This window comes from Danio aesculapii, chromosome 5 (assembly GCF_903798145.1).
Source record: "Danio aesculapii chromosome 5, fDanAes4.1, whole genome shotgun sequence".
NCBI lineage: Eukaryota > Metazoa > Chordata > Actinopteri > Cypriniformes > Danionidae > Danio > Danio aesculapii.
The window spans coordinates 19,152,186-19,179,089 of record NC_079439.1 but is presented as its reverse complement, the minus strand read 5'-3'; positions in this window follow the sequence as shown (position 1 = coordinate 19,179,089).

The window sequence follows — 26,904 nt, the reverse complement described above, 5'->3', positions numbered from 1 at the left end:
CATTAAAGGCATTTTATGGTCAGGAAAGAGGAAATACATACAAACAAAGTTGAATCATCCACAAAAGTCAGGGTCACAGTAGGTTGCTCAGTCACAGTTGGTACCTCAGTTTCACTGGCACTGTTTTGAGAGGGCTCTTCTGTCTGTATGCAAAGATAAATTATTTTGGTGTTTAGACCCAGTTACATAATATAAATTAACTAACATAAAATAGTTAAAAACTGGCAAATACAGCTTCTGTAATTACCAATTTGAGATGTGCCTTGTGCCTGATTTATGCACCACACCAAGAATTGGTCTTTGATAAAAATCATTATTATAATAATAAAGATATATATGTAACCTAAGCCTGTATGTACTGTACAAGAAGCCTGTATTTGTTGTGTATGTTTCAAGGAAAAAAAAAGAAAAGAAAACAGATCTTTAAAAAATTACTAAAAACGTCTGTACCGCAAGGGAATGTAGTACAAGTCATCCTCTGTGTTGTATGACCTCACTGCATGCAAGGGCTGAAAATCATGCAGTGAGTTCACAGAGATGGCTTCAAGAGCTTCATCAGGGGACACTGCGTATGAGAAGTAATGACGCTCAAAACCCACAGTGTGCCACTTCTTCACAATAAGTTTCACATCAACATTGAGCCCACCAGCTACAATTGCCTTTATGAGTCCAAACTGAGGTACTCCATCCTCTGTGCATCTGGTTGTAATGGTCATGCCTGGTCTGTACTGTGTGCCATTAACTACTACCCAATCGGGAACATAAACTTCAGCGAATGGGAGTTCTTCAAGACCCTTCACAAATTCTCCCTCAACTGCAGAAAGAAATGAGCCATGTCCTGGTCCAATCTCTGTGTTTTTGGAGAAAATGCCATCTGTCAGTAAACGGTAGCACAACATCATCTGATTTCTAAATGCCATAGTTTTGCAAATATTTTTGAAATTGCAAACTACATGGCTCAGCTGCTTAAAGAAGTTATGTCGGGCCTCAAAGCGCATTGTCCAAAATTGTTTTAATGGACCAATCTTCTGAATAGCTCTCGGGTAATGAAGGAGAAAGTGATGTTTTGGTTTCAGGTTTCTATTCGGGTAAAGCTGCATGAATGCAGTGTGGTGTTCAGCTATTAGATGTTTCAAGTATATGGTGGCTTCTGCTGTGATAGAGGGGGAGAAAATGAACTCCATGCATGACAGGAGAAGAAGTAACAATTCCCAATGTTTGTTTTCTTTTGGAATTTTGTCTCCAATGATGATGGGCAAAAACCTTAAAAAGCACCACATTTGAGCAGCAGTCTGTCTCATTGCCCCATTAGGGTTCTTAAGTTCATGTTGTCCCAGCACAGTAGGCTTGTTGCAGCTATCTGGGAATCCATAATCAAAACTTGTCAATCTGTAGTTGAGCGTTTCCAAACTCACAAGACCTTCAGCAAACAAGGAGGTCAAGACCAACTTGACTTCGTAAGGTCCAATTCCCTCAAGAATGTCATGCATAATGTCTGGGGCTACATTGTCCACAACGCTGAAGTACTTTAAATCATCCAAGACACATTTTCGTTTGAGTCCTGTTTCTGATTGGTTGTTGGATGACAAGTCCTCAGCATAATTCTGAGCATTGCGCAGCATCTTTGTGTCTTCAACAGTCTGCCTCCACATATCTTCTTTGTTTACTTTACACCAGCGACAGCAGTGGTTAGCTTTGAAACTTTCTGAGAAGCCAAGGAGTGAATTTAGTCCTAAGTTGTCACCAGTAACTTGTGCCACACTGACCTTAACACTGCCACAATATTCTGGAGTGTCAATAAGGAGTCCCCCAACTTCTAAGTCCATAATATCATCAGTTATTCGCTGAAGAACAGAATTGATGCCGTATGTTTTAGCATCATCTGATTTATAGACAGCTAACAGAAAGCATGAAGACAGGGACGATAACAGCATGGGAGGCAAACACTTGATCTGAAAGTATATCAGTCCTAATTTGTGTACTATAGTTTTGGAGCCCAAGGGGTTAACAGTCTCACAATCATCGTTGTACAATAGAAGTGGTACAGAAAGCTCTTTGGAGAACAAGGGGTGGCATTTGTAAAGCTCTCCGTCATTAAAGTCTTTAAACACTCCATCATCCCGCTTCATGTTCTGATGGTCAATGATGAGTTTCATTGTTCCAGGTGATTCAAGAACCTTTTTTAGAAGTGGACCCAGTGGAATGTACTGAAATGAGTCAGGTACTGCTGTTTGCTTAACCATGCCGGATGCAGAGTCATGCCGCTGACAATAAGAAACCCCTGGAAAATACTCAACAGTAGGCTCAATGAAACACCCTGTTTTTGTGAAGTATTTCATTTGTTTGTATTCGGTTTCAATGTCTCTTAATGGCTCAGAAGCCCTCTCAAACTGAGCATTTAGGGTTTTCACTGCTTGTTCATCTTGGTGTCCTAATTGTTGAAATAAAGACATTGTCTTCTCCTGAAGACCACTTACTATATCTGTAATTAAATTCGCTGTTTGTTTCACCACAAAGTTGATGGCAGAATATGTTTGGGAAGATTTTGCTCTCAACTTTGCAAGAAACAAGACTAAACGTTTAGTTATTTCTTCATTGTCAAAATAATCCCACTCTTCCTGTGTCCCCACAACTTCAGTATCTTCAGCCTCTAAAGGTGTGGATGAAACATGTTGATGTGAAACAGTTGTGAATGGAGCAGTATGTTGATGTGAAACTTTAGGAGAAGTAGATGAAAAGATTTCTTTTGTTGGTCTGTCATCTGTTTGCATGTGATCTCTCAACAGATGTCTTTTGAATGACCACATGTATCCAAAAGTTCTACTGCAATTGTTTTCACAACAACAGAAAAAATTGGACGAACTGTTAATGCCATGCATGGTATTAAGATGGCGGAAATATTCTTTGAAGTTTGGAGTGGATTTTTTGCATTTGAAGCATGTGACAGGCATTGTTTAGTTACTTACAGTACGCAACTGCTTGAAATAATGGATAAACTTTAATCTCAGGCCAATTCTTGGTATAAGTGCTGTAATCGTGCAGTCATCAAGGAGCAGAAAGCTTTGCTGATCAATTTCCTCCTCTGGAGAATGAAAAATAAGCAATATAAATCAGTGACTAAAAGTTTTATTTTGGCGTTGTTAATGTTAATGATTTCTTTTTATTTTATTACACACAATATTTACACATTTGCACAAATTTACATACATATTTAATTTCTACAAATGCGTTGTATTACTCTTTTTTGAATATAGCTTTTTTTTAAATATATAAAGTATTTTTAAACAATAAACATACAGTGCTCAGCATAAATAAGGACATTTTTGTTTAAATTTAAAAAATTTGTGAATATAAGCAATGCATTTTAGTGCATTTGAGAAAAAAGGATTTATTAAACAGTTATATTAATTAAAATACTAGTTTGGTCACCTAACATCTTTAGGAATAGAAAGATAAAACATTTAACTTAAAACAAAACATTGCAAAAAAAATTACAAACAAGACATTACAACTTCAAATATATATTTTGAGCCAGATTTGCTACATTATGTCTCACCTGCAAACCTGTCAATTAATGTTTCCAAATTCCACTTCTGAAGTGTGTCCTTCACGTAAGAATCCATAGGGCTCTGTTTTAAAAAAAGAGAGTTAGTTAATATATAACGTTAATCAATTATGAGGCATTTTACTGAAATGTTACGCTAAACATATGGAACAGCCTACTGCATTTGTAACGTCATTAAAATGTATTTGATGCTATTTAATATTTTTGAGAACAGTACAGCTGGGACGTGCGGTCAGGGGAGGCAGCATCCTCACCTGCCATAATGAGATATAAACTAATGATAAAATACATATTTGTCCACTGATCTGTGCTATAAACACAATTTCTGTATGATTTCAATCATTTTTATGATGAAAGTCGCTGTATTTTGCATATTTAATGTTCAATTACAGTGTAGGAAGCGAGGTGATGCAGTACCGAGCTGTGCCTCATGTCAGATTTGCGCAATCCCCTTCAAACTGCTCTGACTGCAAAAATCACAGATGTAATAGCTCAGCTCAGAAATTTCTCAAAATTGGACGTTCAATAAAAACGTGAATACATAATGAACCACCAATGCTGGAGCTAAAGGCCTTGCTTCAAAGCACGGGTCATAAGATAACGCGATCATTTCAAAGTAATTGAAGTCATGTCAAGACTTCATTTACAAGTAAGACCAGTATGCGAATCCTGTTTGTGTGTGCGTGCGTGCGTGCGTGCGTGCTAGCGAGCGAGAGAGAGAGAGAGAGAGAGAGAGAGAGAGAGAGAGAGAGAGAGAGAGAGAGAGAGAGAGAGAGAGAGAGAATATGAATATGAATGGCTGTACATTTTACATTCTTCCTTGGCCCAATATGTACCTGGCTGCTATGTGTATAGAAAGAATCCCATGATATATGCAACACAATAGGTAGTTGGCAAATATATTGGGTGCATATAATTGCAAACCTGACCCTGAAAGAGTCAAAACTCACCGCACGTCACTGCGAAATACCATATATGACAGGGCGATCTGAAACCTATGTCTGAAACACGTCATAAAAGTATTAAGATGCAATTGTGAAGAGGTTATATCTTATAAATTTAATCCTTTTAAAACGTTCTACATAAGATGTTTAGTAGTCTGTTTTAGTAATTTATTTTTACGAGGAATAGCTAAAAACGTTAAAGCAACCATGGGAGGCAGACGCTGACATAAAGTAACTGACAGGGGGCAATGTAGGCATTCAAGGAAACAGTGCGACGAAACTACTGTGACAAATTGAAAATAAGCTGTTTTGAGCAGAAAACAGAAATAAAATAAGTAATTAAAATATGAAAACTTACCCGTGTACCACCGGTGTCTTCTGTAGCTGCGCTATCGTCAAACCGTCGCGCTGGTCAACCGTTGAAATTTAAATTTTAACCCAACTAGGTGAGTCGTTATGACTTTAATCCGATAAAGCTTCAGTTTAACCCAACATAACCACCCAATATTTTTAACCCTTCTATTGGGTACATTTATTAACCCAACGTTTTTTTGAGTGTACCAAAGCTGTCTTACCTGCAGCATCTTACTACTTTAGCACCCCTTCACCACCCCGTCACCTCACTTCTTAAGCAGTACAATCCCGGGGGGAGCGTTCTGGGGCCGGGCTAGATACTTTGCTCGAATCCCAATTCCTCTCTGTTTCCTGATAAGAGGAATATCTCGAGTTTGGGTGTCTTCCCCGAGCTCAGAGCCCTCTCCCCGGACAGCACGCCAAATACGCTTTATTCTGAAATTATTGCAAGTGTGAACTCGTGAAATCTTTTTTTATCCAGTAGATTAAATGGAGTCTTGCGCTACCTTTATGATGCGACATGATTAGACTTTTGATTTGATGCGCGACAGCATGAAGATCTTGTAATCATCTAATCACTGAAATTAGCAAGTTGTCTGGAAGTGGCTAAATCTACTACTTTTTAGGATGAGTTTGCAGTTTGCAACCAGATTATTTAAGTGTTAGCCAACCCTACATCCTCTGACTAACTTCAGAGTTTTGACAAACTGTCCATGAGAAGACACGCAAACCTGGGGTGTGGAACTCTGAGCGGCGTTTAGTCCCTAATGGACTTATAACTGAGGAGTATGGGAACAGATATAGATCAAAACTCTAAATTAAGTCATAAATGATGAATGTGATCGGTTCTTACAATTAGAAATACAGTCTAACTTTTACGATCACTTAAAATTGGAGTCAGATTAAATTCAGAGCTTAAAAAGCAAATCTAAATAAATTCTAATAAATAACACAATTCTTTTCAGAAACACTTGCATTTAACATGCATTTAACCTTCGATCATGCTATTAGTTTCGTCATTGGGCTTAAAGATGGACTTCTACAGTACTGTAAATAACCTCTGGACAATAAATCACTTGCAATTGGATTCATCTGTTTTCTCTTTTTTTTAAGGAGTGTGACACAAATATTAGACCACATGAAAAATCATTTGTTGTCGGCACTCATAGCCTAGTGGTCAGCTGAGTCCTGAATTTGAGTCCTGACTTGTAGATCTTTCCTGATCTCTTCTCCCCCTCTCTCTCCAACTTTACTTCCTGTAAATATCTACTGTCCCATCATAATAAAGAAAAAATATCCAAAGATGCATAGAAAAAAAAATAAACGTTCATCAAAAGCTCAAACAGATCAGGCTTTAATATGAATGCAGATGTTTTGTTTGTTGTTCCCAAAGTAACCAAGGCACTAGGTGCATTCAACATAAAGCACGGCTGCATCCGGCAATTAACGCGATTAGCCGAGCGCAGGTGGGGGCGGAGTTGAAAACATCAAGCCAGACACTTCAAGGCTCAAAGTTGCTGAAGTCATGATGACCGATCAGGTCCGTGTAACGCTTTGCAGTTCTTTTGTTAATTTATTTATTGCAATAACAACAAAAGATTTACAGCAATATAAAACAGTCTATGTAGTCTCTAGAATAAAGACTTTACAAACAATAGTTCATTTTTAAACAATAAGGGAATTATGAATCAAATCTAAGTACCCTATAATACAAACGCTTGAGTTATAATGGGAAACACAAAACAATAAGCACAAATTCTAGGAGTTGAAACATCAGTCTTTAGGCTACTAGATGTTGAATGGGATGTCAATACTGTTTCAGTTCTTGTTTGAATATGCTAAAAAGGGGTTTACATTTATTTACATTTTTAGATATAAAACTTTCCCATATATGTGTAAAACCCAAAACAAGGTGTTTTGATTAAGTCTTAAACAATGGTTAAGATTATTTTGGATAATGAAAGCATTTTTAGCGGGCAACACAGTGGCACAGTATGTAGTGCTGTCGCCTCACAGCAAGAAGGTCATTGGTTCGAGCCTCGGCTGGGTCAGTTGGCGTTTCTGTGTGGGGTTTGCATGTTCTCCCTGTGTTCGCGTGGGTTTCCTTCGGGTGCTCCGGTTTCCCCCACAGTCCAAAGACCTGCGGTATAGGTAAATTGGGAAGGCTAAATTGTCCGTAGTGTGTGAGTGTGTATGGATGTTTCCCAGAGATGGGTTGCCACTGGAAGGGCATCCGCTGCGTAAAACATGTGCTGGATAAGTTAGTGGTTCATTCCGCTGTGGTGACCTCAGATTAATAAAGGGACTAAGCCAAAAAGAAAATTAATGAATGAAAGCATTTTAAAAAGCACTTTAATCCAAAAAGATTGAAGTAAAGAACCAAAATAAATGAACCACCTTCCAGAAAGAGCAGGTACATCAATGTCACTTTTACCATTTCTGCATAAACGGCTTGACAGGAAATAAAATATTTCATAATTATATATTTTTTATATTTAGTAAAATATTTTTTAACTTAATTTGTTAAGGAACATTTATAGGGATGTCAGGATCAATGATGTTAACTATTTTATTACAAATCTGTAAGACTTATTTGTTCATATTTGGTTATTTACTAAAATATATCATTTAAATAATTTATAGAGCTAAATACAGTAGTCTGTATAAAAAAGACAGAGTAAACCTGTGCAAACAATCTAGTCATTGTGAACAACTTATTTAACAAAAGATGACACTGTAATAAAATATTTGTATTCTTTTAATAACCATGATGTGTACAAGATAGAGATGGTATAATAATTAATTGTTTGTTTTGAAATTTGTGAGATGGAATTTGTCCGATAATACACCTGAAACACACGTGGTTGTTGTCATGCGGTGAACTTGGTCAATCATGTAATATCAGTGTCATCATCACTTCTCTTGCAGTAGCTCTTCAGATGCACCGGCTGAGTCTGCCGTCTGATATCACAGCACTGTCGCGGTACTTTGATGACACATGTGACAGTCACGTAGCGTCTGCGCAGCGTCATTCCGGACAAAATTTTTAACCGGCACGCACCACTTTAAGACCAATTTCGATCGGTCTGCACAGTGCTACCTGAAGTAGCACTTCTTGAAAATAGGTGGAGAGCACCAGCTTATTTGCATTTAAAGAGACACAAATGAAAACAGTTTTTTCTTGCAGCCAAAAAGGGAAGCATCGATCATAGATTTTGGTTGTACGATTATAGTTTGAGAAGTAATCATAATTTCATGGTTATCGCGATTATTTTGCATTCATTTATTTCAAAACACTACTAGTTTAGTAAATCACTTGAAAACTTCTTAAATTTTAAAGTGTTATTTATTGCTGCTCAGTAACCAAATAATACAGAACAAAATAATAATAATAAAACAAACAATAGTCCATTTCCCTTTGGAATTAAAAATAAGAGTAAAAAGTTTTTGGCATTTAAACATGAGTAATATTTTTGCACTGAAAATAAATGACAGAACAATAAATAAATGAATGAATTGACTTGCAGTGTGCTCGCGGCATTCTTTCAACTAGGTGCTCCTGGAAAGAGTGCATTATGCTGCCAATATGCGCATGCTGCAGGCCTCCATATGAATTAACGAACTTGCGTGCACAAAAGATGGGATATATGAATGGCCCATAGTTTATAGCCTCAGCCATAGTTAAAATTAGCCTTTAATCCAGTGTGTGTGCATATTAGCCTCTGTGTACAAGCTTGGAACTTTAAATAGCGCACAGTTGGCATTACTTTTATTTGTAGCAGTTTGTTCCATGCAGAATCGCGGTGTTTATGATTAATTAACCATGACAAATTAAAGCACAGTCAATAGTGAAATCAGTTAATCGTTGCATCCCTACAACCAAAAGGAGCATTTCATTCATTCATTTTCTTTTCAGCTTAGTCTCTTTGTTAATCAGGAGTCGCCACAGCGCAATCAACCGCCAATTTATTCAGTATATGTTTTATGCAGCAGATGCCCTTCCAGCTGCAACCCGTCACTGGGACACATCCATACACACTCAGTCACACACATACTCTACGGAAAATTAGGCTACCCAATTCTAAACTGCATGTCTTTGGACTTGTGGGGGAAACCGGAGCACCTGGAGGAAACCCACGCGAACACGGGGAGAACATGCAAACTCCACACAGAAATGCCAACTGACCCAGCCGAGGCTCAAACCAGCAACCTTCTTGCTGTGAGGTGACAGCGCTAACCACTGCGCCACCGTGCCACCCTAAAAGGAGCATTTACATGTTGTAATAAGTGATCTGTGGGTTTATACGCAGCTGAAACTTAAGACTCATCTGAGGATCACCTTAATTAAAATACATTATTGGCTAAACAGATATTGTAAAGACTTGTCTGTTTGTACAAACAGTAAATGACTTCTGCTCCTTTGGTTGCTGCCAGTAACTCTGAAATTCCACACTTCGCCTTGCGCACTGTTAATTTTTTATAGCAAATGCACCGCTAAATGCACAATCCTTTTGAGAGTAACAACTATCGAGCATTGTAAATTGCATTATTGAACATTCTGCTTGGCCTAAAGGGGCACACCATGCCAGTGTGACTTATCAGTCGTCCTTATTCTACAGAATGAGAGGCTGTGACAACATGACCACAGGGGCTGCAACAAGCCACAGCAATTTGGAATGGTGTGCACCACTTTGTTCTGCAGCCTGGAGCAGTGGATGAAGAATGTTTGACTGATTCGCAAGGCTTGTTTCGGGGAACAAATACAAATGCCGTGTTCACATTCTGACTGCATTGTTGTTGCTGGGAGAGAGGCGTAGGGATAGATAGGTGGAAAGCAAAAATAAAAAGCAGGATGGTAATTAAAACCACACTTCACCTCTTCTTCAAAGCTTTTAACATAGTCAGCACTAGGACAATCATCTGGCCGGGAGGCTTGTGTTTCTAAATTGCATTTCATTATAATTGTCCCTCCAATCCTGTAGCGACGATACTTTTGAAATGCGTCGCTTTCTCCTTCTCTCAGAAGATAGCTGGCTTATGTCGAGCCATTTTGTATTTGTAGTATAATTTCACCCACCAGGTTCTCATTCCTGATTTTAATTGCAGAGTGTCCTGATTTTTATATCTCGTTGCATGACAATTAGGAGTTTAACAAGCACAATATTTATCTTTTTTTTTCTTTTTTTTTTTCCTTTTCTTGTTGGTGGTGTTGTTGCTGATGGCGAAACTGTATAAAATATCCCAATGGATATTAAGTTTGTGTCTGTTTGAGGTTTTTGGTACTCCATAATATGTGTTAAGGTTTAAACTACTGTACTTTTTCTACAAAGCAGCAATGGGAAGAGTATTGAAAAATTGGTGAGACTTTACAATAAGGTTCTATTAGTTTGTTAATTGTAATTCATTTACTAACATGAACAAACAATTTAAAAGAGCTGTTTATGGGCACTGGTCGGAAGAGTCTTTTGATATACAGCCATATCGCACTGCCTCAAGTGTGATATTGCGTTTATACAACAATTCGACAGCATAATTGTGTATTTAAAAAGAAAATCAAACATGGAGAGTCTTAAAACCCTTTTGTAAGAGGAACTACTTTTTTCCGCCATTCCTTCACATCTGCAGCTGACGTCAGAACAGCAGAAGCCGTTACTAAATCACAAGCATCACTTTAGAGATAGTATTTGAATGATTCTCTTGTGTAATATCTAAAGTGTTAACAAAACAGGTGATTTTGCTGACATTTTAAGATTATAAGGCTGAACAACATGAAATGCCATCAGTCTACAGAGATTTCCCAGTATTGCTCTGTTGCAATTGAGAGATTACAATAATTTTCCACAAAAAAGCCAAAGCAACACAATCACTACCAAATTACTGTTGTGTTTGTGATAAGGAAAAATGCTAAACACATGCGGGCATTTCTTCTTTCTTTCTTTTTACTGAACTAGTCTGCAGTAACAAAAACAGGAGATGCATTAGAAAACAGAAAGCCAACCAAAAAGTAACCCAGGGTTATACAAAGAGTGATTATACATACATTCCTAATATCTGAGTCCCATCTCACACTCAATACACTACAATTATAAGGTATAAATACAGCACTACAACATACAAAAGAGAGAGAGAAATCGATGTATAATGTCACTCACCTGTTTAATAATGATTTGATTGGCTGTAGTTAGAAATTACGCTGCTTTTCTCTTCTAAGGTGTTACGACTTCTTGATGTTAGACTAGGGACTGAAGTAAGTAACATTTATAGTGTGACAATTTTGTGTAAAATGGGAAAAAAAGAAAACCATGCATTAACCAAAATACTGCCAAAAGAGAATAAATTCTTATACATCAAAATCAACCAAACAACCAAAATCAAAGAAACAGAAAATAGTAATAATAAAGAAGAAGAATATAGATCACAACAAATAACCACAAAATGTAATACAACGTAGATACAATTTATACCAGCAAAATAATCCAAAAACAATAAACCCAGCAGGGGAAGAGGACAAAAGTGGCGCTGAAAGAAAAGAAAATAACAAAACCAAAAATCTAATTAACTATAACCATTTTACCTAACCAAAAACAAAATATTCAAAAGCAAGTCTTGTTGGTGCCTATGGCGTAGTAGAAAGTGCACCGACACATGCACTCCGGTGTTTGCGGTGACCTGGGTTCGATTCCCGCCTCAAGGTCCTATGCCGATCCTTCCCCTCTCTCTGCTCCCCACACTTTCCTGTCCATTCTCTCTACTGTCCTGTCAAAATAAAGGTGAACCCCTGAAAAATGATTATAAAAAAAAGCAAGTCTTTAGCGTTTACATGCCTTAATGTACCTACTCTAAACTTAACCAAACAGAAAAATACAAAGCCAGCCCTCACTCCTAAACTTCGGGTGTCTATACATAGGTTCTCTAGGTAATGTAAGGACATCATGTAATGTCACGTGACATCAACCTCTCCAAATACCCTGGGGAAACAAGGAATATCAGCAAATGATCTCAAATGAAGAATAAAAAAAATTTATTAAAATAAACAAGATGGCAATAACGACTTTTGGCAAAGCAATATTAAGTACCAAAAACAAAACAAAAAAATAACGGGAGGCAGATTAAAACAAAGAACAATCACACATCTATCAGCCAATCAGATTCAAGAACCAGACAGAACTGTTGTATAAATGTTAATAATGCATTAGTAAATGTTCAGCTATGATAAATAAATGCTGTCCAAATATTGTTCATAATTCATGTTAGTAAATACATTAACTAGTGAAACCTTATTGTGAAGTCAGCTAAAAGTAGCATTGCAAAAAATGCAGTGCACAGTAAAAAGTAGCACTTTTCAAAGTAATCAAGAGTAGTGTGCAGTATTACGCTGGAAATTAATACACCTTAAACCATGAAGATTAAATATGTAGCTTACATCACTGTTATTTTCTTTTAAGGGTGTTTCTAAGTGCAATTTAAATTATTTGCCAATTATACACTCAATCTAAATCTAAAATGTGAGGTTAATTTAACACGAGGACACATTACATTAATATATGCATGATAGAAAGCAGATTGATACATTTACATGCAGAGCGAAATCTGCGTAACCTTAGGGGCAAAAATCTAGCTGTGATGATATGCTAACGCTTAAATGCATATTGAACCCTGACTAACAAGTTATGAGTGTGCAGCAGTTGACACCACAAACCAAGCTTGTGTAGCGCTGCTAGAATACATGTAATTTTGGCCAATGAAAAAATAACATTCTGTAGTGCATTTGGTCGTTGTTTAAGCCATTTTGGGATTTCATTCATAAAGTAGTCATCTTTCAATCAGTTTAAACAATTTCTCAATTAGGGCTGCACGATTCTGGCTAAAATGAGAATCACAATTTTTATTTATTTATTTTTTGCTTAAAATTAAGATCATGATTTTCTTACGATTCTGTAGGTGTAAAATAAAGGTTCATATGAGTAGGCTATTATTGTTGTTATTTCTCAAACATATGGTAAAACAACAATAATAATATTTGGCCTATGTGTAGGTCTACTGTTGGCTAAAATGCTACATTTTGTAGGTACTTGAACAGACTTTAAATATGTCCTGGTTGTTAATTCACAGTAGCGATGACATCAGATTACAACTATTTACAATTGTGAAGTTGAATTATTATGTTTGAGATATATGCTTGCCATTTGTCATTGACAACATTATTAGACCATTTTTTCACTGGTAAACTGAAACATTTGTCATTATCAGATTCTTTCTTGCATTAGATTCAGCATTATATAGGCTAGAGTAGTTATACTGACCTACTAAACATTCATTTTCATGCATAACCCTTTGTGTTTGCTATGAAAGAAAAAGCATATCAAATGCTTGTCGTAATCATAATTTTACAATTTTTCTCAGTGGCTTTGATGCATTTTTTTACAACAATATTTACATTTGCACAACAGTTAATGCATTTCTCAAAACAATTAGTACAAACTGCAAAACCTACTCAAGATTAAATGTCAGTTAAATTAAGATATTAAGCAGACAGTCTACTAATACTCAAATGGACCATCAAAATAATGTCACCGGCTATTTTAACCGGAAAATGTGTCTTTTTCGAAGTGGTGGCCAACTGAGTGTTTACAAATTCATATTAATGCTATTAGTAAACTATCTTTGTGAATCTGTACTACTCAATTACAGTAATTTGGGTATTTGCAATCTGCTACTTTACACCACTGATACAAATTAAGTGTAAAAGAAGGACATTTATGTTTGTCCATTAATCAGATGCTTTAATCCAAAGCAATTTTCAAAAAGAAAATGACAGCTGTTCATCAGAGAGTTGTTACACAAATGCAAACAAACTTACAACGATACTGTATTGCTTAGGGATACAAACTTTTGCATCTGTGAAATGATCGTGCACACATATGTCTGCACTTTCATGCATGTGAAACACTCAAGCTTTAAACACACACACGCACACACACACACACACACACACACACCCTTTATGACTAATATCGCCGTTATTGTTCATTTCGGCTTCACTTTTCTGGATGTTTTAGGCACACTTGAGCTAAACTGCTCCTGCAAGCGCTATTTTAAAAGGTTTAGATCCCATGGAACACAAGTGCTGATCAAATTTGTACCTGTAATATATTGTAAATTAGTTGTGTTTTACTTTAGAATATTCCCAACTGGTAGATGAAAAGATGAAAGGCATGTTATTTTATTTTAGTGCTAGTAATAACAAATTGACATGAAACTAGTGCTCCACCAAGCTTCAGTACGCTGTTGATCAATTAATAAGCTACAAACATGAATAAAAATCATGCTAATTTTTTATGAGAGACTTTTATAAATGATTTTAACTGATGACAAAAAAAAAAAAAATGCAAGAGAGACCCAAGAGACCCAAGTTTACAGGCTCTTAAATGTGATTTTGACAATTGAGTTACTACGTAACAACCATTCAGAATTCTCTATGTTCCAGATGGTAAATGAAGTGCTGCTAGAATTATTCCTAAAACATGGAAACAATTATAAATGTACCATTTCTGGTCACATTGTAAGGAAGTCAGTGGATTTCTTTAAATTGGTTATTGTTTAAAAGCCTGAAATAAGACCTGTGATTAACACAAGCTTGATATATTTTCACAGTTTACTCTATGCCAACTGGGTCTACAGAGATTGTCGCTGAATAATGATCTATTCCGTTTTTCACTTTACAGCCTCAAACTTTCCAACTTGAATGTTTTAAATGATAATAATAAAACAACTAATAGAAAGTTTGCCTAATTGTGGCATTGAAGTTATTTGACCATGAGCCCAGTGTGGAGCATCTAGAGGGCTTTGCAATGAAGTCGCCAATTGAGTTGCCAAGACAGATATTTAAGTTTGTTTTAATTAACAATAACCAAACAGTTTTTAATCTTTGTGAGACTTCTAACTCCTAACTAAAATGTGAAAACCGACAATTTCCCAGTTTATTGTAATGTCTTTTAGGCTGCATTTACTGTACACTGCATGGTGACTCAATTCAGATTTTTTTTCTCATGTGGCATAGATCGGATATGGCCCTTATACTGTACGTGTAAGCTGAAAAAAATTACATGGATTCTGATTTACTCAAATCAGATTCAGGCCTTGTTCATATGTGGAAATGTATCCGATATGAATCTGATCCGTGCCCTTGTAAAAATCTACTTTTCAAGCTGTTTGGACAGACATATGTGCATGTATGGTGTATAGGCCGTCATATTGGGGTGATATAAGCACACCCAGTGCTTTTTTTTCAATTTAACAACATAAAAAACGGTGGACCAATTGTAGCGGTTTTCAAACTTTACGTAGGAGTGCGGTCCCCCCGCCCACCAATATTGATTGACAGGCGCGTCATCATATCCTCAGTTTGTTGATTCACGTCCGCCATTTTCAGTGTGAGTTGAAGCGATATCACTAAATTAACACCCTTGCTCTATTTTTAGATGCAAGGCTCATTGGGCTCAACACAAGATCAATATTCTCCACATTATCGCTCTAATCGGAATTATTGGTTGTATCTTTAGGTAGGTTTGGAAACATGTGTACTTCTCATTGTCTACCTTGGCACTTGAAACTAGCACACAGTTGGCTGTAAAACTGTACAAAGACACATATGATTTTGTACTCTCTGCTTGGTCTGTGTCCGAGCCGTACATGTACGACTGAATGCGGCTCCTCTCCTGCTCCTCTCAGTCTGCCTGTCTGTGTTGCAAACACAGAGCGTGTGAGCTCATGGCCCCGCCCCCTTGTTACGTTGGGCGGGAAGCCGAAACTAGTCTACATGTGAAGCAACACACCCCTAAATCAGCGAACTGTGGACACGCCCCCAGCATGACACTTTTTAACACATCATAATAAAAAAAAATCTGAATTGTGTTTTAAACTGAACCTAAACTGGCACACTCAGAAGAACCATAATATTAATATTAAATCATAAAAAAAGAGGTAAACTATGTGCCCTTTAAAAGATAATGGAAGCCGGTCATCAAAAAAATCGGATAAAGTCACAAAATCGGAATTGACTATTAAGATGTGCAGTGTGAATGCAACCTTAGTTATTTATGATTTAAAGGATGCACATCAGCACAAACCCCACCCCTAAGCCTACCCCTCATTGGGAGTTGAGCAAATTGTACTAAAATGTACGAATGAGATTATACAGCTTAATACGAATTAACCATTAAATCAAAAGTTACAAATTGCCGTGAGATTGCATTGGATATTCCACCTCTTACAGCGCAGAATGCACAGAGTTGGCATGATTATTATTTAGGAGTACATACTGTACTAGAGACACACTTTTAATTAAAGTTGCACTTTAATGTACATCTCTTTGGTTTTTGCAGTGTAGCAGTTTGTGTCTGCAAGCACAGATGACAGGAATACAGATATCATCTGTTAGAGCGACAAGTCTCAAAGTCATCAGAGGAGCCGGAGGCTGTTCTGTGCTGAGCTGTTTCATGTGGAGGGTGTTTCTGTGTGGAAATGAGGCCACACGCACAGCTTTCCTCTTGTGTGTATCTGCCACATGATGTTTGAGGTCTGTGGGGGAAAGAAAACACATGAAAAATAAAAACGTTTTACATCGAATTAACCTTACGGTAGGAAGAATCCATTTATAAAATGAAATAAAAATACTCTTGGGTCTATTATGTGACATGTCAAGCATTTTGGCAATTGGCAAGATGTTGGATGATTACATCACAAGTAGGATTATACATCTAATATTATTGCAATATTTAACCCCCAAAATAATATGAAGTTGGCTTGTGTATGTGTGAATGACTGTGGTTTTTGTTTACTGAAAAACACTGACATGCAAGTAGATTTCAGTATACAAACTGTTTTATGCACATAAACACACAAATCATTTTTCAGACACGGTGTAAACACTGAATAGAGTTTTATGTCACGTTTTGGTGAGTGTTCTGGTAAGCACAGCCTGTAATGTATTTAGTGAATGTAAAGAATAGAGAAAGAAGACACAGGTGCATCATTATATTGGGTCCGTGTCCTAAAGTGACTGCAGCTGTTGTTGTTGTTGTGAATACCTAAAACACTGCTTTTTACATTTGTATATTTGTTCACTTGTGTTTTTTTACACTATTTATAAATTATTTAGTTTAGTTTTATTAAATATTGTAATTTATATTCGTTAGATTAGAAGAGGCCAAATAAAATGTAATATTACATGATGACAGAATTTTGTGATATAGTTTCGGGTTAGTCCCTTTATTAATCTGGGGTTGCCACAGCGGAATGAACCGCCAACTTATCCAGCATTTGTTTTATGCAGCGGATGCCCTTCCAGCTGCAACCCATCACTGGGAAACACATACACACTTATTCACACACATACACTACAGACAATTTAGCCTACCCAATTCACCAGTATCACATGTCTTTGGACTGTGGGGGAAACCAGAGCACCCGGAGGAAACCCATGCGAATGCAGGGAGAACATGCAAACTCCACACAGAAATGCCAACTGACCCAGCCGAGGCTCGTACCAGCGACCTTCTTGCTGTGAGGCGACAGCACTACCCACTGCATCGCCACACAGCGATATTATATGAAGAAATTATTTTGTTGTACCACCAGTAGTAAGGACAGTTTTTTTTTTGTTCTAAATTTAGAGCTTCTTTTGGAAAAATAAGTAAATATTGCAATAATACCTTGCTTATTGTATCATAGTATTTATCAATATAATGTATTATAGCCCCGTTCACAGAAGCATATTGTATCAACATCATTTTTTGTCAATACACAGCCCCATGTCAAACCTAATAATGATATTAACATTTAAAACTTAATAAAAAAGGGAAAGCTTATTAAAACAATAATCACACAATTTTGCTTCCACGCTTTTATTTTAAAAGGAATTTTAAAAAATGTGAATAATGAAATGAAGTAAATATACAAACTAATTAATTTATTTATTTATTTATTTATTTATTTATAAAGGGTTTTCAAAAATGCTGTTCTGTAGTTAATTTTTAAACTTGCAATGTTTTTTTGTTTATTTATTTATAAAATGTGCTTAGAAATGCTGTTCTGTAGGTAAAAAATTATTCGTAACTGATTAATTGAACATAATTAACTGAAATTAGGAAACTTGCAATGTTATTTATTTATTTATTTATTTATAAAATGTGCTTAAAATGCTATTATAGGTAAAAAAAAAAATATTTATAACTGATTAATTGAACATGATTAACTGAAATTAGCAAACTCGCTATGTTTGTTTGCTTATTTATTTATTTATTTATTTATTTATTTATGTATAAAAGGTTCTTAAAAATGCTGTTCTGTAGTTAAAAAATACTTATAACTGATTAATTTAAACTAATTGACTCAAATTAGGAAAAGTGCAATGCTTTTATTTATTTATTTATTTATTTATTTATTTATTTATTTATTTATTTATTTATGAAGGCTTCTTAAAATGCTGATCTGTAGTTAAAAATAATTTATAACTGATTAATTTAAACTAATTAACTGAAGTTAGGAAACTTGTTATGTTTATTTATTTATTTATTTATTTATTTATTTATCTTTTATGTATACAGGGTTTCTAAAAATGGTATTCTGCAGTTAAAAAATAACTTATGACTGTTAATAGTTTAACATAATAACTGTAAATAGGAAGCTTGCAATGTTTATTTATTTATTTATTTATTTATTTATGAGTTTTCACAAATGCTGTTCTGTAGTTAATTTTTAAACTTGCAATGTTTTTTATTTAATTATTTAGAAAATGTGCTTACAAATGATGTTCTGTAGGTAAAAAACTATTTATAACTGATTAATTGAACATGATTAACTGAAATTAGCAATCTCGCTATGTTTATTTAATAACATAATAACTAATTAGGAAATTTGCAATGTTTATTTACTTATTTATTTATAAAGGGTTCTTAAAAATGCAGTTCTGTAGTTAAAATAAAATAACTATTAACTGATCAATTGAACATTATTAACTGAAATTGGAGACTTGCAATGTTTGTTTATTTATTTATTTTGTTTATGTATAAAGGGTTTTTAAAAAAATGCTGTTCTGTAGTTAAAATAAAATAATTTATAACTGATTATTCGAATATAAATTACTGAAATTAGGAAACTTGCAATGTTTATGTATTTATTTATTTATTTATTTACTTATTTATATTATTTTATTTAATGGAATAGAAATCATAAATAGATGAATGCAAAAAAAGACACTAGCAAAGGAATTTTGAGGGTAAGAAATTCAGTTGAAAGGGTCCTGAAGATGCTCACTGAACAAAAGATGGAGCTGATGAAGAAGTGTGTGGAGCGAGTAAGCAAGTCTCTCTCTTTGTCTCTCCAACCCTTACCTTTCACTTTCCCTAATAAGAGATGGCCAATTAAAGCCTTTTAGAGCCACGGCCTGATCAATAGCCTCCCTGGATCTTCCTAAAGAGAGTGAGTGAAAGAGAGGGTTATATTTATGATCCCAGTCCTCCTCAGTCCCCAGAGAGAGAGCGGCTATTGAAAGATTCGTATTGACTTTCCATGCAGGGCTTTCATCTTGTTTTATTGCGTTGTGGTGGTGTAGTTTGGCTGTGGGTGATGGTGGGTGGAGGGGAATGGATGGGGTGTCGGGATGAGGGAGTGGAGTCTGGGATCTCTCCACTGCAGGGAGCTCAATTACGGAAAGAAGCATACGGCCACAAGAGGGGGGCAATTTCAACAGCGCAGCGTAACCTCCAAACACCAGGCTAGCAAGTACCCACTCGTGTGATCCAAGGTGTGTGTGTGTGTGTGATTGTGTAAGATAGCAGGGGATTCATTTCTGTGAGATGTGTAAGGTTAGATATTTTTTTGTGTGTGTTTGTTTTGTTTTTGTTTTGTTTTTTGGTCTGCAGGGGGTAATGCATGTACAAAACAATGTGTTTAGTTACTTATAGTATGTTTATGTTTGACAGAAAGATTATTTAATTCAACAATTCATTAATTTCATTAATTTTCCTTTGGCTTAGTCTCTGATTTATTAGGGGTTGCCAAAGTGGAATGAACTATTACGGCACATGTTTTATGCAGCAGATGACCTTCCAACCACAGCCCAGTACTGGGAAACCCTCATACACTCTCTCAATCACACATGCACTCATTCACGGTCAATTTAGTTTATCCAGTTCACCTATACTGCATGTCTTTGGACTGTGGGGGACACTGATGTTAAAATAGAATCCAAATCCCTCCCATTTTGAGGGCGTGATGTAGTGCGGTTTCCCCTTTCACCGACTTGATTGAAAGCCGGGTATTGACATGTCTCCATAGTAATGTATATAATCAACAAGACAGGATGTGCTCAAAGAAATTGGGATTAAAAGATCTGTTCAGCTCTCTGTGATCATCAATCATCATCAAATGTGATCAAGAATGAGTTTTACAAGCTTAAAACGTTTTCAAAACAGTGCATGTTTGTAATGAATTACACCGATTTTACCGTCTTTATTACCACAGCCACATGTCCATACAATTATAAAAGAAGACGCTTCAATCCCGGTTTGTGGACGTTAATTCAGGTTTATTTTGTACATTAACATAACTGATATCCATACAGCAATGGATAATAATGTGTATCCTGTCACATTCGCTGTGCAAAAACAGTGCAAAGTTAAACACGCGCTGTGTGTGTGTGTCCCCTGTGTGTCTGTTTGTGTGTGTGAACTTTGTCACGACATTGTGTGTGACTCATTGAAAGGCTTGAATTAACTCCACAACAAATACTTCATATAATCATTGGTAAAGTTCTTACTGTAGTATTACTCATGAACGTTACGTGAGATCTGTTTCCTTAATGTCTGTCACTGTGCTGTTTATCTGACGCAGCCGAGGCGGAGAATGAGGCACACTCTGACAGGCACATGGGAACGGTGGGCGGGGAGAACTAGTATTAAAGACACAGGCAACAAAAACAGCTACAAGATGCTCAGAGCTGAAAAATACAAACTTCTAAAAGGTATAATAAATAATCTGATGAGTACTTTGAGCTGAAATTTTACAAACACATTCTGGAGACACAAAAGACACATCTTAAATCTTGAAAAAAGGGTAAAATTGGTGTGCTTTAAAGCTTACTGTGAGTTTAAAGTTTTTTGGGGTTTTTAGACCGTTTCTGAGACAAAATGATGCACATTTCTTTCTGAAATTTGTGAAATAACAAAACTAATCTCAATTAATTAATCCTAATGAGATATCTTCAGAAGAAATATCAGCACATTCATATTTTCTGGAAGAACGAATGAGTACACGACACCAAAATATGTTGATGGTTTTCACACAAAATGGTGCAGTTAAAGTGTCTACAAGCAGGGGTTAATTAAATCATGTTAACCTGCCAAACCTTGCAGGAAATTGCAGATAATTAGATTAAATTGGATTTTTGTAATTGTTTTGTGAGCAATGCTCAAAAGGAACCTTTGTGAATGAGTATCAAGGCCTGCATGTGCAGTACAAAGATTAGAAAATAAAAGTGTAATGCATACCTGAGGAATAAAAGTATCAATTCCTTTCGGGAATAGTATCTGGATGCAGCCTTTATGATGCAAGCTGAGATTGCATAACTCAGCGATGCAATGTCAGACACAATGGAGCGAGTGACGTCACTGTGAGGGCTAGGCTTAGGGGGAGCCCATTAAAAAGCATTGGATGCAGCACAGATTGCACTGCACCAGGTCTGCATCCACACCCCTCTCCCTTTCGGACTCCAAAGCAGTGCCAGTGTCAGTGGAGATTTTTAGCATGACATTATCTTATGCAAAGTGATATTTTTGGATTGGTTAGTTATACAGAATGATCTATTTTTAAATAAAAGGAAATTATAAATTGTGTTTTTTTAATGCACTTCCATTCAGTGCAATGTGCACTGTACTTACTTTCCAGCAAGTGCTTGTGTGTTTGTTGTATTTGAGTCTCATTCAAAATCGATCATTCATTTTCATTTCGGCTTAGTCCCTTTAATAATTCGGGGTCGCTACAGCGGAATGAACCGCCAACCTATCCAGCACATGTTTTTCGCAGCGGATTCCCTTCCAGCTGGAACCCATCTCTGGGAAACATCCATACACACTCACTCACACTCATACACTACGGACAATTTAGCCTTCCCAATTCACCTGTACCGCATGTCTTTGGACTGTGGGGGAAACCGGAGCACCCGGAGGAAACCCACGCGAACGCAGGGAGAACATGCAACTCCACACAGAAACGCCAACTGAACCAGCCTAGGCTCGAACCAGCGACCTTCTTGCTGTGAGGTGACAGCACTACCTACTGCACCTCTGCGTCACCCAACCAAAGAAAATATTTATCACATTTGATGCAGTTTTTAATGCACTTTTATGCCATGCATTAAATGCAAATAGTTACCACAGCCACACACACACACACACAAATTTAATTCTACAGTTATATTGCATACAAACTGATATTTTTGAATTTGTAACTGTAGATGGATTTAAAATAATGGACATATTTAAAAACACACATTTTAAATGCAATTCCATGCTGTGTATTAAATGCAATAAGCACCCATTAGTATTTATTATACAATGAGTGGTGCCAATGGTGTGTATTGTCCTAGAAAACAATATGATTGAATTTTAAAGATGTCTAGTGTTTAAAAGATGTCCATTTTAGGGTAAGCCTTGAATGGACAGTTCGCCCCAAAATGAATTGTGTTTCTTAAAGTCCCAATGAAATCAATCTATCCTGTTTGTTTTCAGTTTTATTCTCAGATTACTTGATTTTGAGGTAAAGGGTGTGACAAGAAACAGAAATGGTGAGCAGGAATCTGTTAGGCTGAAATAAGCCCTTAGAATGCAGCTCTGCACAAGACGTGTGGCCAGAGGAGAAATAGTTGTTCCCAAATGAGCCTGGTTTCTCTCGAGTTTTTTTAATTCTTCACTTTCGCCAATTGGTGACGTTTTTTCCTTGCCGTTGTCGCCACTGGCTTGTATGGTTCAAGATATGTAGAGCTGCGCATCGATGGATTGCTCTTCAGTGTTTTGACTCTCAGTAGTGAAAATTAAACCACATTGAACTAAGCTAAACTGAACTGAACTTAAACTCTGAAAACTGAACTACACTGTTCCAATTTACTATGATCTTCTATGTGAAGCTGCTTTAACACAATCTACATTGTTAAAGCGCTATACAAATAAAGGTGAATTGAATTGAATTAATAACTCTTCTAAAACCGCTTTTCAAATCTTTCTGAATGAAAAACCTACTTCACTACATCCATTCAGCCCGCAGTAGAAAAAACAAGCCATACCCACTGTTTGCTCATTTAATATTCAGTTTCTCTAGGAGCTACTTCACAATACGAAAAAAAATAGCGATCGCAGCTTCCAGTTCATTGGGACTTTAATAATAATAATGGTTAATAATAATAATAATAATAATAATAATTGTTTGTAAAGAATGTTGACAACATTTTTATTTTGGGATAAACTGTCTTATTACAAGAATATGGACTTTAATTCAAGGATGTGCTTGTAAACATGATCAGTCAGGGGTAAAGAAAAGGTCTCTTATCCAAATTAGCCCTGATTTGATCAGTAAAAGCATACATTTACAAATACAAATGGCTCAATTAAATGAAGAGGGAAAAAAGAGAGGGAATCTCACTACATCATTCTGGATTGTACTGAGAGAAGGTTAAAGAATGATTAGACGGATAGAAGTACCGTAGCATAGTCTGAGGAGCGCAGAAGTCCCGGGTGTGAAATGTGCACTCGCTGATCAATATTCCTGTCAGGCTGCATTAATCTCCATATAGAATGTCACCTTAATGCCAGAGATACACATTGGTTTCTACTGCTGGGACGCCTGTTAAAAGTATGGATCAGAGCCAGTATTTAGCTGATGCTTCGTCTGCATCGCCAGAGTTTCATTATTCTTGCAAGCTTAAGAACGGCTTGTTGAATAGTAAATGATTTAAAATGCCCCCTTTATCAACATTTTGCATTTTTATTTCACCTCAGGATTTTTGGGAGAAATATTTAGAAGTATTTTGGGTTATAAAAGAGTAAACTTTGCATAAGAAAAGTTCGACCAGAGTTGATTAGCTTTCTTGTTTACATACGATCTTAAAAATAAATGTTCCAAAAGGGACTTTTTGCAGTTAGTGCACAGAATATCCGTTGTTGGCTCCCCAATGAACAGTTGTTAAAATGTCTTCTTTTTTGTTAGTATGCATTCTAAGAAATTGAATTTAAAGATCTAAAGCTGTTTTCCACTTACTTTGACTGATTTTCACAAACAATAGCTAATGGTAAGAGCAACTCCAAAGTAGCACATTTTTTTTTTGGTATTTCCAATATATCCGGTGTCATGAGAAATTAAGTCTCCCAATAATTGGGTGCCCCTAGGATAATATTGTTTCACTGGAGTTGTAACAGGTATAGTTTGTAAAGTACAGTATTACAACTATTAATAAATCTCATTTTAATTTATATTATGTAAAAATTGTAATAATAACAATTTCATTTCAGCATTATAATGACAATTTACAAGCGTAATATCGACCCTTTCATATACTAATGTATAATTTTAGGCATGTTAGAGTCATGAAATTGAGCATTTATCTTTTATAATGTTTAGTTAGCCCAGTTAGACTATGTGCATAATCATACATCTACAGTTAGCCTCCTATAGTTACAACAAGCTAACACAGCACTGATTAGTCACACAACAAGGTACTGTATCATGATAATAGCTTTTGATCAGGCATTCACCACAGATGATCCATTGGGGTCCTAATCCGACTAGATTTTTCATCGAAGGCAGTGGTGGCAATAGTAGCAGTGGTTATTACCAAAGTCCCTTTAAAAGTCATTTCACTTGGCAGCCATCTTTGAAACTCCTCTTAGGGCACTATGCTCAGGCATTCTGTTTGAATGAGGAAACATCAAATTCTCCAAAATTGCTTGCCAAGCTTACGATTAAATTTCATATTAGGAATCATCGATAAAATTAAACAACAGTTGTCTCTTTAGTTTCATTTCTAAATGTTCAAATCACACAACATCTGCAGAAACTCAGGTCAGGTCTGAGCCCCTCCCCCAGAGAATCGTCAGCCTATAGTGATCAATGATTGGCTCCTGTACTAGAGGGCGGGCTTCATTCGCCATATTGACCGTTACACTTTTCCCCATTCAAAACTATACTAGTGAAATGTCTTGTGTATTCTACAGTCTTTATTAGTACTTCCTGAAATTGATGAAATTGTGTGACTTTTCAGATCTGACATAAAAGCTACAATAGCTCAAACTGCTAAACAAGTGTAATGCTGGCTATGCCATGAAGGTGGTAAAGCATTGAGTGCATTCCGGTTCCCATGATGTCCCATTTCTACTAGAAAGTATCTACAATGGGCACCAAATTGTCAGAGCTTGACCAGGAAGCAATGGAAGGAGGTTGTCTTCTCTGATGAATCAGTTGGAGGTCTAGCTGTGTGTGTAGCATTTACAAGAGGAATAGATGGCAGCAGGATGCACTATGGGAGGAAAGCAGCCCAGCAGAGGTGGTGTTATGCTCTGGCCAATATTTTGTTGACAAACATTTGGTCCGAACATTCATGCAAATGTTAATTTCATACAAATTTAATAATAATTCATTTAAATATGACTTTTCTTAATGCTCAAAGCAACTTACACATTTGGAGAGGAAACCTCCCCACTTAGAGCTTTTAATGAAATTAATGAAAAAATGTCAAATAAAAGAAATAATAAGAGTCAACACTTATGCCTTTTATTAGAATTATTTATTTCATGTTGTGCAGTTGGCATCACGGTGGCGCAGTGGGTAGCACGATTGCCTCACAGCAAGAAGGTTGCTGGTTCGAGCCTCGGCTGAGTCAGTTGGCATTTCTGTGTGGAGTTTGCATGTTCTCCCCATGTTCGCGTGGGTTTCCTCTAGGTGCTCGGGTTTTCCCCATAAGTCCAAAGACGTGGTATTAGGGAAGCTAAATTGTCCGCAGAATGTTTCCCAGTGATGGGTTGCAGCTGGAAGGGCATCCGCTGAGTAAAACATATGCTGGATAAGTAAATAAATAAAGTAAATAAGTAAATAAAGGGACTAAGCCAAAAAGAAAATGAATGAATGAATATTGTGCAGTTTAATTTACAGAATGTCTACAAAGTTTTTGTATACTGTAAATTTGCATACTTTTTGGTCACATCCATAACGCTGGTTTATTTCCATCAATTAAATTTTAAAAGTTTACAGGTCGATTTTTTTCTGATCGCTTAAATCTATGGTAAGTTTTTTGCTAATATAAACATAAGTTTCAATATATTGATTGTTTCGATATATTCAATTGATTCAAGAGAGAATAGTGAAGCATTTTGAAAAACTTGGAATTGATGCAGAATTAATTTCTCAAACTATTTTTCACCAACGCTCTACTTAAAATGATTTGAGGAATATGATAGGCAGTGTAAGGTCTTGCCTAGATCTCCAAACTCTCCCCTCAATCCAACTGACCAATTATTGGACGTGCTGTCTGAAGTTTCACTTCACAATTTTTACTGCTAATGTCTTTCTGTATGTCTTTAAAACTCTTCAAAACAACCTATGTTTGTTGCGGATACGTACTCAGATTTAACTTTTTTTGGGGACAGCAAAATACATAACCGGAGGTACAGTAGGTCTGCTTTTTGTTTTTTGTTTGCAAATCCGCCAGAGGCTGCTGTGTATGCTTTTTGATGATCTCAAATTTCTCTCATACATCCTCTTCTCACGTAAATCCACCAGAGGGCGGAATGTACACTTTAGCCGACCAGGGGTGCGTTTCCCAAACAACAACGCAACTCGAGGCTGAACTATCATAGTGCGATGCATCGGTTGGGAAAAGAACGATGTAGTGACGAGTGTTTCCCAAAACCCATAGTTTCTCTGTCGCAGATCCATAGTTTTAACCACATTAGTTATAACGTAAAATGTCCATAATGATGCTCTAAATGGGGTGGA